We start from the raw sequence: 12,868 nt of genomic DNA, 5'->3' as shown, positions 1-12,868 counted from the left end.
AGAGAAACTGGCGGGTCGACACAGTACAGCCGGTGCCACAGGGCGGACGAGACCAAGCTGTTTAAAATCAGGGTGCGACCTCTGTATGACATGTAAGGGTGAAAGCCATTTCCATTTACTGAGGCGCCCCTTCACCTTTTCAACCACATCATTCCAGTTATTTCTTTATAGGTCTCGTCCCCCAGAAAAACCCAAAGGTACTTGAGTCCTCCTTTTTTTCCAGACTAAGCCCCCAGGCAGCCTGAGCCGAACCCCCAGATCCTCCCCGACCATCAGAGCCTCGCTTTTCCCCCAGTTCACCTTCGCCGAAGAAATAAAACCAAAGTCCTTCACAGTATCAGATAAAACATCAATGTCCTTTTGTGTATTGACCAATACAATAAGGTCATCTGCATATACAGATAGTTTAAAAGACCCATCACACTGGGGGAAACACACGCTGTTCAAATTGTTCCTGAGTTTATGGAGCAGGGGCTCGATGGCCAGGGAGTACAACATGCCAGAGAGAGAGTAGCCCTGCCTCACCCCTCTCTGGACGTCAAACGGAGCACTCAGCCCGCCGTTTATCTTTAGGACACTCGCAATGTCACTATAGAGAACCCGGATCATGGCTATAAAACCTTGGTTGAACCCAGAAGCAGCCAGTCTGCCATAAATACTGGTGTTCAACCCGGTCAAAAGCTTTTTCCTGATCTATGGAAATAAGACCAGTTTCTACAGCCAATGACCTGGAGAGGTCCAAATCTTGAATCAAAGTGACATTGTCACTGATGAGTCTGCTCGGCACACAGTAAGTCTGGTCAGGGTGGATGACGGACACCATCACCTCCCTCAGTCTCAGGGCTAGACCTTTGGACAAGATTTTAAAATCAGTGCACAGCAGCCTCCAGTTTTTCAGGTACTGTAGCTCTCCCTTCTTCGGCAGCAGGGTGATGACGGCCCTCCTGAAGCTCAGAGGGAGTCTAGCATTTTGGAGACTTTGGTTCAGTACCTCGAGCAGGTCCTGTCCTGTGATGGACCAGAAAGACTTGTAGAAGTCGACAGGAAGGCCGTCCATCCCCGGAGATCTGCCTTTCTGCACACTGGTCATTGCAGTGAGAAGTTCTTGCAGAGTCAACTCTGCTGCCAGCTGGGCGTTTGCCTCTGTATGATCTTCCTTTGCCCATTTTTTTGCTCCAGTCCAAAGAAAAACTGGGAGGGAGCGTCTATCTGTGAGATGTTCTAAAACGTGACCGGACCAGAGCTCCCTGTGCTGAAATGCCCAGCAGATTGGCTATGGCCGATTGTTTGGACTTGAGGGACTTAATATGCCCTCGATCTCCTGTAGAAGCTGCTAAAGACTGTAGTTCTCCTACCTGTCTCTCTAGATCAGGGGTCTCAAACTCGCGGCCCGCGGGCCAATTGAGGCCTGCAGGAGAATATTTTGTGGCCCCCTACTTGACATCAAAGTTTAGTATTAGTGCGGCCCGCGCGTTGTTGTTAAACGCACATTTTTGCTGAGTCGGTGTGCATGCTGCGCTTGCCACACTTTTTTATCACTTATGGGCTACCATACATAGTCCGTTGTCTCGCGATAGCTTCCGTTGTTGTCAACAGTGGTTGTCAAGCTAACCAACTGCGAAATACCTTATGGTGAGCAACTTTCGTAGAATTGAATGGCGCCGCCATCTTGTCCGGGTGACATCCAGTATCTAGGTTTTAATTAAAAGCTATGGAAGTACCAGGGGAAGTATCAACATTAGTCACTTGGTTGAATGGTGTTATGGAGTGACACCAAGTGGACAAAAAATATATGCCATCACCCAGTTCCAGTCATGTCTCTCCCAAAACCTGCCGTGAATAGAAAGGTTGGCGACGAGCACAGGCAATTTGTCGAATACTTGATGCGGCCCAGCCTGACCCAGACTTTACCTCCAGCGGCCCCCAGGTAAGTTGAGTTTGAGACCCCTGCTCTAGATCCTTCACTGACCAGGTTAAGTCTCCTGTGGCGTTGCGAGCGAACTGCTGGCAAAGTTGTTTAATTTGCAATTTGCCAAAGTCCCACTACTGCTGAATCCTGGGAAAGGCAGGCCTGCTCTCTCTGTGAGAAAACCAAAACAACTGCAGTTCTAAAAGCCTGGTCTTTTAAAAGAGCTGTGTTAAAATGCCAATAGGAGCTTTTTAAACAAAAACAAAATTATAAAAACGGAGCAAGAGACAAGACAGTGATCAGTTAAACCCACAGGCTGAATAAAACATTAGAGGCGGTCCAGTCTGGCCAAAGATAAAAGGTATCCCCTGAGTGGCTCCAGTTGTACTGTCTGTGATTACTGTTAAAAACCCTCCACAGGTCAGACAGCTAATGTTCTTCTACCAGCTGTCTGATCCTGTGGGTTGAAAACAGGATGTGGTTCAGGATGATTCCTGTCTATGTTCGGATTAACTGTACAGTTAAAATCACCACCTAAAAACATAAAATCCTTATTACCACAAGCTGTAACAGTATCACTTAAAATGTTTAAAAACAGTACTCTTTCCACCCCATTGGTGGGCACGTACACATTTAAAAACACAAGCTTCACATTCCCATATTTAAATATGACTTTCAATAAACACAAAAATTACTTCTTCAATTAGACATGAAACAGGTAAAAAAAAAACAAATAAAATCCCCACCCCTCCACTCAGACTGGACTTGTGGCTTAAAGGTCCACTATTATGAAAATTGCACTTTTACATGTTTTTTTACCCTGTATATGTGTTAACGGACCCCCCAAACGTCAGAAAAGTCCATCTTCTCTCTTTTTCTTGCTCCAACTTTCACAAAACGTGTGCTCAAGAGAGCCGTTCAGCTTGCAGCGAAACCATACGTCACGTTGCTCCTCAGCCTGGCCTCAGCACCTCCTCCAGGTAGTATCACACACCCAGACCTTGGTGTGGTTCACGCCCACTGAAACCTGGTAAACGTATCTCGCCGCGGCCATGATCCATTTTCTCGCTAACATTGGCTCCCGGTAAACAACAATGGCCAAGATACAAGGTTGCCCTGTTGTTGGTTGCAAAAACGGACACAGAAGTGTCCATATGACACCGGCGAACACCGGGGTGAACACCGGCCAACACCGGGGTGAACACCGGCAAACACCAGGGTGACGCCGGCGAACACAGGTGAATGCTGGGGTGACGCCGGTGAATGCCGGGGTGATGCCGGTGACCTGACGATTCAACAGTCAGAAGGTTCGCAATTAATTTGCTTGGCAAGGTTTTGTGACATTGATTAGCACAAACTGCTAAGGTGGTCTACAAAGCTGCAGTGACCGGGCTAAAAGGTCAAGCTAAGAGACTGTACTGTCTGACAATTACTTTGTAAGTTGTAGCTACCTCAGCTGTGTTGTTATGAAAACTCCTGTGAAACGTGCCTCGTCGGGCATTTCGTGACATTATTAAGTACTTTTTTTTTTTAAGGTCCTCCTTTGTACAAGCTGGAGAAGGTTTTGACAAATAAAAGGGTTCTGAGGGATGTTGCCAAACTGAGCCCCCACCATCAGATTTCATCTTTGGAGGCTTTCCACAGCGTCATCCTTCATTTTGCACCAAAGAATGTTGTTTTTTCTATTTTTTGGAATGCTGTGCAGGTGAGTGGAACTGTTTTCACTTAGCATCTGTGAGAATGTGTATCGTTAGGTTTCTGTCATTATTTACATCTTATATTTTTCTCTTTACTGTACTTCAAGACTCTATCTGGCTGCAATGATTTATAATGAAAATGCTGGGCGACCACAAGCCCAAACCTCTGGTGGACAGCCTCGCTTTAAACTACACTTCCAAAGTTCTTGAAGGGGGAAGGCAGAGCAAAACCAGTTAAGACTGAGCCAACATTCCGTAAGTGTTACCTTTATTTTTCACCGACAAAGTATGTTATACATGTTTTTACTATTGTTCTAACATGTCAGAACATTTTAACACAAAATGTATGATAAATAATACAGTAACAATACATTTTATACTCATGGTAAATTACAGAAAGTGTCCAATGTCAGGAGGTAATTTAAAACAGCCTTTCAGGCCCCAGCACCAACTCCCAAATCTCTTGTTACCATTAAAAGAATAGGACAGAACATCTAGCTCTTGCAAACATCCATCCAATCTATGGTGCCTTTTCTCATATGGATTCAATGAATCCTACAAAATTTTATTATCACTGAAGGTAACTGCATTTTTTTGTCAGATTATATTATGTGATAAAATATTAGAACACTGTCTAATGAGAGGGGGTCACTGCTCATAGGGTCGATCACGACCCCCTGAAGGCTCGACAGCCTCCGAGGCAGGAGCAACCATCTTTGAGTTCAGCTCATGAAAAATGGGGGAAAAACAAAAGTGTTGCTTTTATAATTTTGTTCAGTGTAAATCTAAATTAGGCGATACTGTTGATTCAGAGGCTACTGTACTGGACAGTGTGCCTGTGCTATTAGTGGGAAGAAGCTGATAATTTTTTTCTCTGATGGTAATAATCTTATTAGTTAATAAGCTCATGAAATCATTGCTACTTAGAGTTGGAGGAATAGACTGTTCAGTAGAGCTTTTACTCTGTCAGCCTGGCTACAGAGCTGAAGAGGAACCTGGGGTTGTTTTATTTTCCTCTATTAGTGAAGAATAATAATTGGTTCTGGCATTTCGGAGGGCTTTCTTATATGTAATTAAACAATTTTTCCAGTCTAGGTGAGAATCATCTAGACTATTGGGATGCCACTTCCTTTCTAACCTACGTGATGTCTGTTTTAAATCATGTGTTTGTGCATTGTACCATGGAGCTATTCTCCTCTGTTTGACTGTCTTCTTTTTTTGTGGAATGTAGTGAGGCTGCACTATCAACAACATCATCAATTTGTGTGGGAGTAAAGTTTTGATAACTATACTGCACTGTATCGATACATGGCAGTGGAGTAAATAACGATGGAACTTTTTCTTTGAATTTACTTACAGAGTTATTAATAGAGAATTCAAATGTAATAAGTAGTGATCGGACAGAGGGTTTTGGGGAAATACTATTCGATTTTCAATGTCCATGCCATATGTCCGAACGAGGTCGAGGGTGTGATTAAAACAGTGAGTGGGTTTGTTTACATGTTGAGTAAAACCAATTGAGTCTATGAGTGAATTAAAGGCAGAACTAAGACTGTCGTTGGCAACATCAACTTGAATGTTGAAATCACCCATTATAATGACTTTATCTGTGCTAAGCACCAACTCAGATAAAAAGTCTGAAAATTCAGATAAAAATTCAGAGTAAGGGCCTGGTGGTCGATATACAACGACTAGAATAACTGATTTTTGGCATTTCCAGCTTGGGTGAAAGAGGCCAAGAGTTAGGCTTTCAAATGAGTTAAAACTATGTTTAGGTTGAGGGTTAAGCAATAAGTCTGATTGGAAGATTGCTGCTTTTCCTCCTCCTCGGCCTGTGGTCCGAGGAATATGAGTTATTATTATGTGTTATTGTAAGAGTGATGTGTTGATTCATTTAAACTAACATATTCTTCTGGCTGTAGCCAGGTTTCAGTCATATAGAATAAATCAATGTGATGATCCGCTATCAGATCATTCACTAGATTTAGATGGGAGTGACCTAATATTTAATAATCCACATTTTATTGTTCGATTTTTAGGTTCATTTATAGGCTTTGTGTTGATCTTTATGAGATTTGTGTGAATTACATCTCTTTATTTACCTTTGGTTTAGATAGTTGAAGTGGTTGGGGGGCAGAAACAGTTTCTATGGAGTTTTGTGGGGATGACTGCTGTAATAGAAGCACAGAGAAGCGTGTAAGACTGCAACTCTGCTTCCTGGTCCCAACTCTGAAATGTCAAGGGTTTGACCGTCTAGGTAACTCAGTCAGTTTTCTACAAATGAGAGCTGCACCATCCAAAGCTGGATGAATGCCGTCTCTCCGCATTAGACCAGGAATTCTCCAAAAGGTGCGCCAGTTATCTATGAAGCCCACATTGTTATCTGGACACCACCTCAACAACCAGCGGTTTAGCGATGATGTGCGGCTATACATGTCATCACTGTTCAAGTTGGGCAGGGGTCCAGAGAAATCTACAGAGTCCGACATTACTTTTGCATAAGTACACACCGAATCAATATTCATCTTCATGACCTTCGATTGGCGTAATCGGGTGTCATTACTGCCGACGTGAATAATGATTTTACCATATCTACGTTTATCCTTAGCCAGCAGTTTTAGATAAGATACAACGTCGCCTGCTCTGGCCCCAGGGATACAGACTGTGGTCGCTGGTTTCGCTAACTTCACGTTCCTCAAAATAGAGTCACCATTGATCAGAGTTGTTTCCGAGAGGGGAGAATTTATTATAAACGTGAAGTTGTTGGTGGTGAACCGTGGGCTTCAGTTAAGGACTATGCTACCCAGCCGCCCTGTCCTCCCGGCTGGTCGGGAGCTGCTTGGGGAGCTGAAGAAGCTACACTGGAGCGGCTCGCACCGACTAGCAGGACTGGCTTACAGTATCAGCTAACGATATACTCTCCGTGGTGCAGAGCTGCGCTTCTAAAAGACTGAGCCTCGCCTATATCCTAGCAAACAAACTACACTTACTGCAAGTATCATTATCGCTAAAGGAGGCAGACGAGTAACTAAACATGGAGCTAGCTAACTAGCTAAGCTATGATGCGGAGTGCAGATAAGAGCGTGTCAACCGCTCTAAGTTAGCGAGCGAGGTGCTAAAAGAGGGAGAGAGTTGTGAGTGTTTAGGCTAAACAAGGGTGAGTGGAGCAGATAGATGTCCCAATAGTAAGAGGAAACCGCAGTGTTAAAGAGAGACGAGGAGGAGCGGTTGATAAACACAGTTCACAGAAACGACAACAACCGGAAGTAATAACGTGTTACTAAATAAAATATAATTGACCATTGCTAGTTTAGGCAAAGCATAAAAGCTACTTTAACATGCTGTCGAAATATAATAATCAACATGCATTTCCAACAAATAATAATGCACTGAAGTCCCTTTTGTGCTAATAAACAATAAAACTTACAGATGATGCCAGGAAAAAAGCTATGAAGAAAGGATGGCATTAGATTGTGGTCAGCAGCAAACATGTGGCTGCCACAGGTGAAGTATCTTCCTGTTTCCGGGGGCGGGTGTAAAAAAAGAGAATATACACAGAACATCCACAAGGGGGAGATGGATTCAACACAAAACAGATCTGGATCCATTACAAATGTTAAACTAAATATTAGGCATAGCGGATTATTTTTAAATACTTTAAAACGGGACTGGAGAGGGTCTTTAACAATGTGTTTTATCTGAATATGGACCAAAGGTGCTTGATGCTGAGGCAACAGCTGACAGAGATCCAATACACAATAAATAATAGACAGTGCTGCTTGCCTTAGCGCCTTTTAGCTCATTGTTTTAGATTTGCCTTCATCAACCAACCAAGAGAATAAAGGAAACTTTTGCTGCCCTTGGAGAGTAGCCTCTGTGCTGCCCTTATACAGTATGTACAATATATGTCTGAACATTAACACAAAGGGATAGTTCAGTGATTTTGAAGTGGGGTTGTATGAGTTACTTATGAATAGTTAATTATGGAGATGGTGATCAGCAATATAATTTTACGGAGTTTGGAGGAGAAGTGGAAGTAGCGAAAGTCGGAGTCCCACTGTTGCAGAAGAGACCACCGAAAAACGTCCTTTTTGCCTCATTTTTAAACGTTACCTAAAAAAACCTCATCTGTTTAATTGTACGCTAAATTATGTATATTTTTCACTACTTCAGTTTGCCGCCAGACAGACATTTAATTGAACTTTTTTTTCTAGCAGACTTCGGCCATGTACTACTTCGCAAGCAGCTGAGTCTCTGCACCGGCGCATATATTACTTTGACCCTCAGATGTGAAATTCTAATTGATGGATTTGATGGCCATGTATTACTGCACCAACTTGCGCCGGTGCAGAGTATCAGCGTATCACTCTGCAAATCAGATGTTCGACTGAGAGCTACCGCTGCGAGTTGGCGCTGTTAATCAGTCTTTAACTGTTTTTTTTGTTCCAGTTTAACCTGCAGGAGTCTGTGACGACAGCTGAAAAAGAGGTAATAACTGTTGACGAGTAAAAACGGGCTCTGAACATGTCTTTTACTGTATAAATCAACCAGGGAGAAGTAATCCAGACTCTACATTACTCAGGGTTACACTTAAACGGTAGATTGGGAAAATGACTTGGCCTGAAAAAAAAAATTCAGTCAGACGATAATTTTTTTGCTTCAATCCCTGCTTGAATTGATTTCACTGGGTAAATGTGTGAGACTCAGCTGAATGATAATTGTAATATCAACAAAAACAATTCAGGAGCCTGCTATTACTGTAATCCTATCTGCTTACAGTTACAAATTCAAAATGTATTCCAAAAGAAAGGATCTGGAAGCTTTTATTGTTCAAAAAATAAATCTAATAAATCAACAAGACACAGTGACATTGTTCATGATATATCCCTTTCAGTTATTTAAAGTTATTCTGCCTCCTATATAATTCTTCAAGCCTCTTCAATATACAAATGTAATACTCATCTCATAAAATGTTTTTTGTCATCTGTTCCTGGGAACATCTTAAAATACTATATTATCAAGCTGCATTAAATTCATGTTATCATTTAAAAAACAATTAACCCTAAGCCTACTCTTATTGTCCCTTATTGTCTGTTGTTTAGCGACAAGCTGGTGAACAAAGGGGAACATTAAGACCTGAATAGACAGTAATTACTTCAGGAGCAAACCGCTGCTAAAAGAGAGTGGATATTGCATTTGATTCATCAGGAAGAGAGAGGCACATTTTAATGCCTATGTTGCTTATGTGCCAATTTTTCTGCTTGCTAAAACATCATAAAATGTTGTATTAGATGGTAATACAGAGGTATTTGTGTGTAAGTCTCTGAATATGAGCCATATGATGACAACACACAAACGTTCCTATTTGCCAAAACATTTCACATGTCAAAGAAAGAAAAAAGTTAGATTTCCTTTTGCTTTCCTATTCTTGTGTGCATGTGTCTGTGTTGGGGAGTGCATGTATGACGAAACCTTAGCAAAAGTTCAATGAGGAAGATTCCTCCCCTACATTCTGGCTTGTTCCTCTGTGGGTTAACGTTGGCTATATACTCCTGATCACTACGTGACAGCACCACATTTGACCAATCGACCCTTCAATCACTTGTCTTTTAGACCTTCTATTGTGTTACCCACCTTCTCCCTCTCACCACAATGACCTCCACAATGCCCAGAGACATTTTTCAACAACCACTCGCTGGCTCTCCTCCACCACCACCAGCATTTGGATCTACACTCCTGTTCCATCTATTATCTTCTCATGGACCTCTACTTAATGAGGAGACTTCACATCCTATCACCAAATCTCTCTGTTGGTTACTCAAGAAATGTTGGTATCAACTTACATCCATACAATCTTTCCTTTTTGAAATACAGTCCAGAAGTGCTTGTACTTTATCTGATTCCATTTTTAAGTAGCCAAAATGCAGATGACCTTCATTCAAATGGCATTTGAATATAATTTCAATAAGTCATTTTGTGTGTTATCCCTATTACTATGTGACTGCTTTGATTAACTATGTGAAAACCTGTTAGTAAGAGAGTAGGAAAGTTTAAATTGAAAGCAAAATGAGCTGTGGCAGTGGGTGTGGTTTCCTCTTTGGTGACCGTTTTAGGCGTCACACCTGTTTCTCATCAGCTAATGGACTCTGCTTAAAGCTATGGCTCTCTTGTGATTTTTGCTTGTCATTCAACCTGCTCTCTTCTGAGTTTAGAGACTTGATCCGTTTTTTTCACTTCGAAGCCCAGCCTTGAATAGAAGCCATCAGCCATTACGCCAAACGCCAGCTGCAATCCACCTACTGTACCTTTCCCCTGCTCCTCTGCCAACCTGCTCAGCTCTTCGCCTCTCATCACATCATGATTCGGTGAAACTTGTATTAAAACCATTGAACTGCTTTCCGAGTCTGTGGTCTGCATGTTGAGTCCAAATACAGTAATTGCAACGTACCTCTGACTACAATTACATTATAGTGAGTTATTGTGTCTGTGCTACTACAGTGTAAATAATTGTGCTGTGAGGACAGGAAGAGAAGGAGGGCAGGCTGCTTTCTGGTTCAATAGTTAATTCATATAACTTATCTCATACAGGTTTGTTTTTTCAATGTAAAATCACATTTTCATTATTTATTATTCAACAAAATAGAAGAGCATCACTTTACAGTAGACTTGAAATGTGATCAAATCAATCAGGTTATTGCTCAGAACAGTCTGAGGAATAACTGACACAAGGCGTATGACAGTACAAATATAGTGTGACTGCACAGAACAAAAGACAAATGGTTAAATCCCTGTATAAACAGATTATTTAGTCAGTTCCAAATCAGCACCATGAAATACATGTAGTGGCAGTTTATGTAACAAACATACGGCAACAAAAAGTACAGTGCAGGAATAATTAAGCATATTTTCACTACATTAGCCAAAAAAGACTCATCAATAAGAGCCACTGTTGTTAAATAACCCTACAACATACAAAACACATGACGGTTAACAATGAAAAGAGGACCGTCATTGACAAAGAGCTGGATTCCACAATTGTGAAACAGGTCATAAAATAGCACCATTCAACCCCTTGGAAAAGACTGGGGGATTTTGTGTAAAAAACACACACACAAACACAGTTGATATGAAGTATTCAATATTTGACCATGAAATGATAATTACCTCCGCCAAAGTGATTATGTTTTCACTCCTGTACGTTTGGGTGGTTGTTTGTGAGCAGGATTATTCAAAAACTGAATAATGGATTTCCACTAAACTTGGTGGAAGGATGGGACATTGGCCAAGACAGAACCCATTACATTTTGGTGCAGATCTGGACCAAGGAACAGTAATATTATTTTTCGTTTTCACTTTCTTTCATAGATTTCAACTCTAACTACACAACTTAACTCCAGTCTAAACTGCGACATCTCTGCTATATCTCCAGCCAGTGCCAGTTTGGGCCAGTGTGATGCTCAATGCTTTTTAACTTTTTACTTTTTTACTTTGAAAACAGGTGTGACATATTAATTTAGTATTATGTGGATCTAAATTTAGACTGGAGATCAATATACGCACCTCAAGAATATTGTCACACTGTACACATGTCATCAACACCTGGCTGAGACCGACTATCTGATAACCTTTCCACTGCTTTGCTCTTTAATTGCTTAAAATTATGATGTTAAAATATGGAAGCCTATTGGGGACTTAATTAAAATAATAATATTCTATAAATTCTAAAAATGTAATTCCACAATAGCATAGCAATTTTCCACAAATGTAAGTCTTTTGAGTAAAAATTTGAATGAAAATGCAATAATCCAATTTTCATTTTCATTTTCACAACCTTGTATGGGCATTCTGTGACTAAATTAAAATGATAATGCAATTTGATAACAATATGAACATTTAAATGAAAACTCTATAGGGTCATTAAATGATGTAGGTCACAATTAAAATTAAAATGCATTTCTAACCATTTGAAAATTAAATTGCAAACTCCATTTGACTTTTAATTTTCAAAGACTTAACCTGCACTTCAGTGGACAATATTTAAATGCAATAGGTGAAACAAGGCCCCCAGTCATAGCAGTTGAATTTACATGTTACCACGCTCTTAGAACTTGAATTTGAAAGTACAATCTGTCAGTCCTCTCATCAAGACGGGTCTTCAGTCAGGACGTTTGTATGCGCGACACACCATAGGCCATCATACCTTTTAGGACCCTGTACCCAGAGACCGACAAGCTCCACAGCGCTAAGGGGAACCTCACGTCATGCATGATGGCGAAGTCTGTAGCGCAGCTACTCTGAGAGGCTGCAGAGGCCATGGAGCAGCAAAATGCACCCCATAGTTCCCTCGGTTGCGCCAGTGCAGCAGACGCAACAATGATTGTGGATTTAAGGAAGGCCTGAGGGCCGAAATGCCGTCAGAATAAATAGAGATATTCATATGGTGCCAGAGTGTGCAACACTTTTTTCTTATTTTCAACATCAACTCTTGAGAAACTTAGATATATTATGTTGATTTGAATCCAGCTCTGTTTCAATGCAGTGTGTAGATGAACCCTGTTCGGCTTTCCTCTGTTGCGCCAGTGCTCAACGACCTCCGTGCACGGAGCACTGGCACAACTGAGGGAACTAAAGGCAGCATTTTGCTGCTCCATGGCCTATGCAGCCTCTCGGAGTAGCTGCGCTACGGACTTTGCCATCATGCCAAACTTGACTCAGGTAACAGGTTCTGCTTAACGTTGTGGATCTTGTCTGTCTCTGGCAGCAGGTTTCAAAAAGGTGGGCTATGGTGTGTCATGCATACTAACAACCTTACTGGAGACCCGCCTTGATGAGAGGACTGACAGATTGCATTTTTAAATTAAAGTTCTAAGAGCGTGGTAACATGTACACTAGCAATAGTTTCAGCTATTCCATTTAAATATTGTCCACCGAAGGATAAAGTCTTTGAAAATGAAAAGTGAAATGGAGTTTGCAATTTAATTTTCAGGTGGTTAGAAATGCATTTTAAATTTAATTGTGACTTACATATTGCTTGCTTAAATGGAAAATTAGGTTGCATTGTTGATATTGCATTTACATTTGAACATTGTCCACTGAAGAGCAGGTAAAGTCTTTGAAAATGAAAAGTCAAATGGAGTTTCATTTAAATATTCATATTTTTATGTAATTGCATTATCATTTTAATATAGTCACAGAATGCCCATCCAAGGATGTTAAATTAAAAAATTGGATTCTTGTATTTTCATTAAAAAAAAAAAGTCAT

Source organism: Scophthalmus maximus, chromosome 4, assembly GCF_022379125.1.
Source record: "Scophthalmus maximus strain ysfricsl-2021 chromosome 4, ASM2237912v1, whole genome shotgun sequence".
Classification (NCBI taxonomy): domain Eukaryota; kingdom Metazoa; phylum Chordata; class Actinopteri; order Pleuronectiformes; family Scophthalmidae; genus Scophthalmus; species Scophthalmus maximus.
This window is presented reverse-complemented; position numbering follows the sequence as displayed.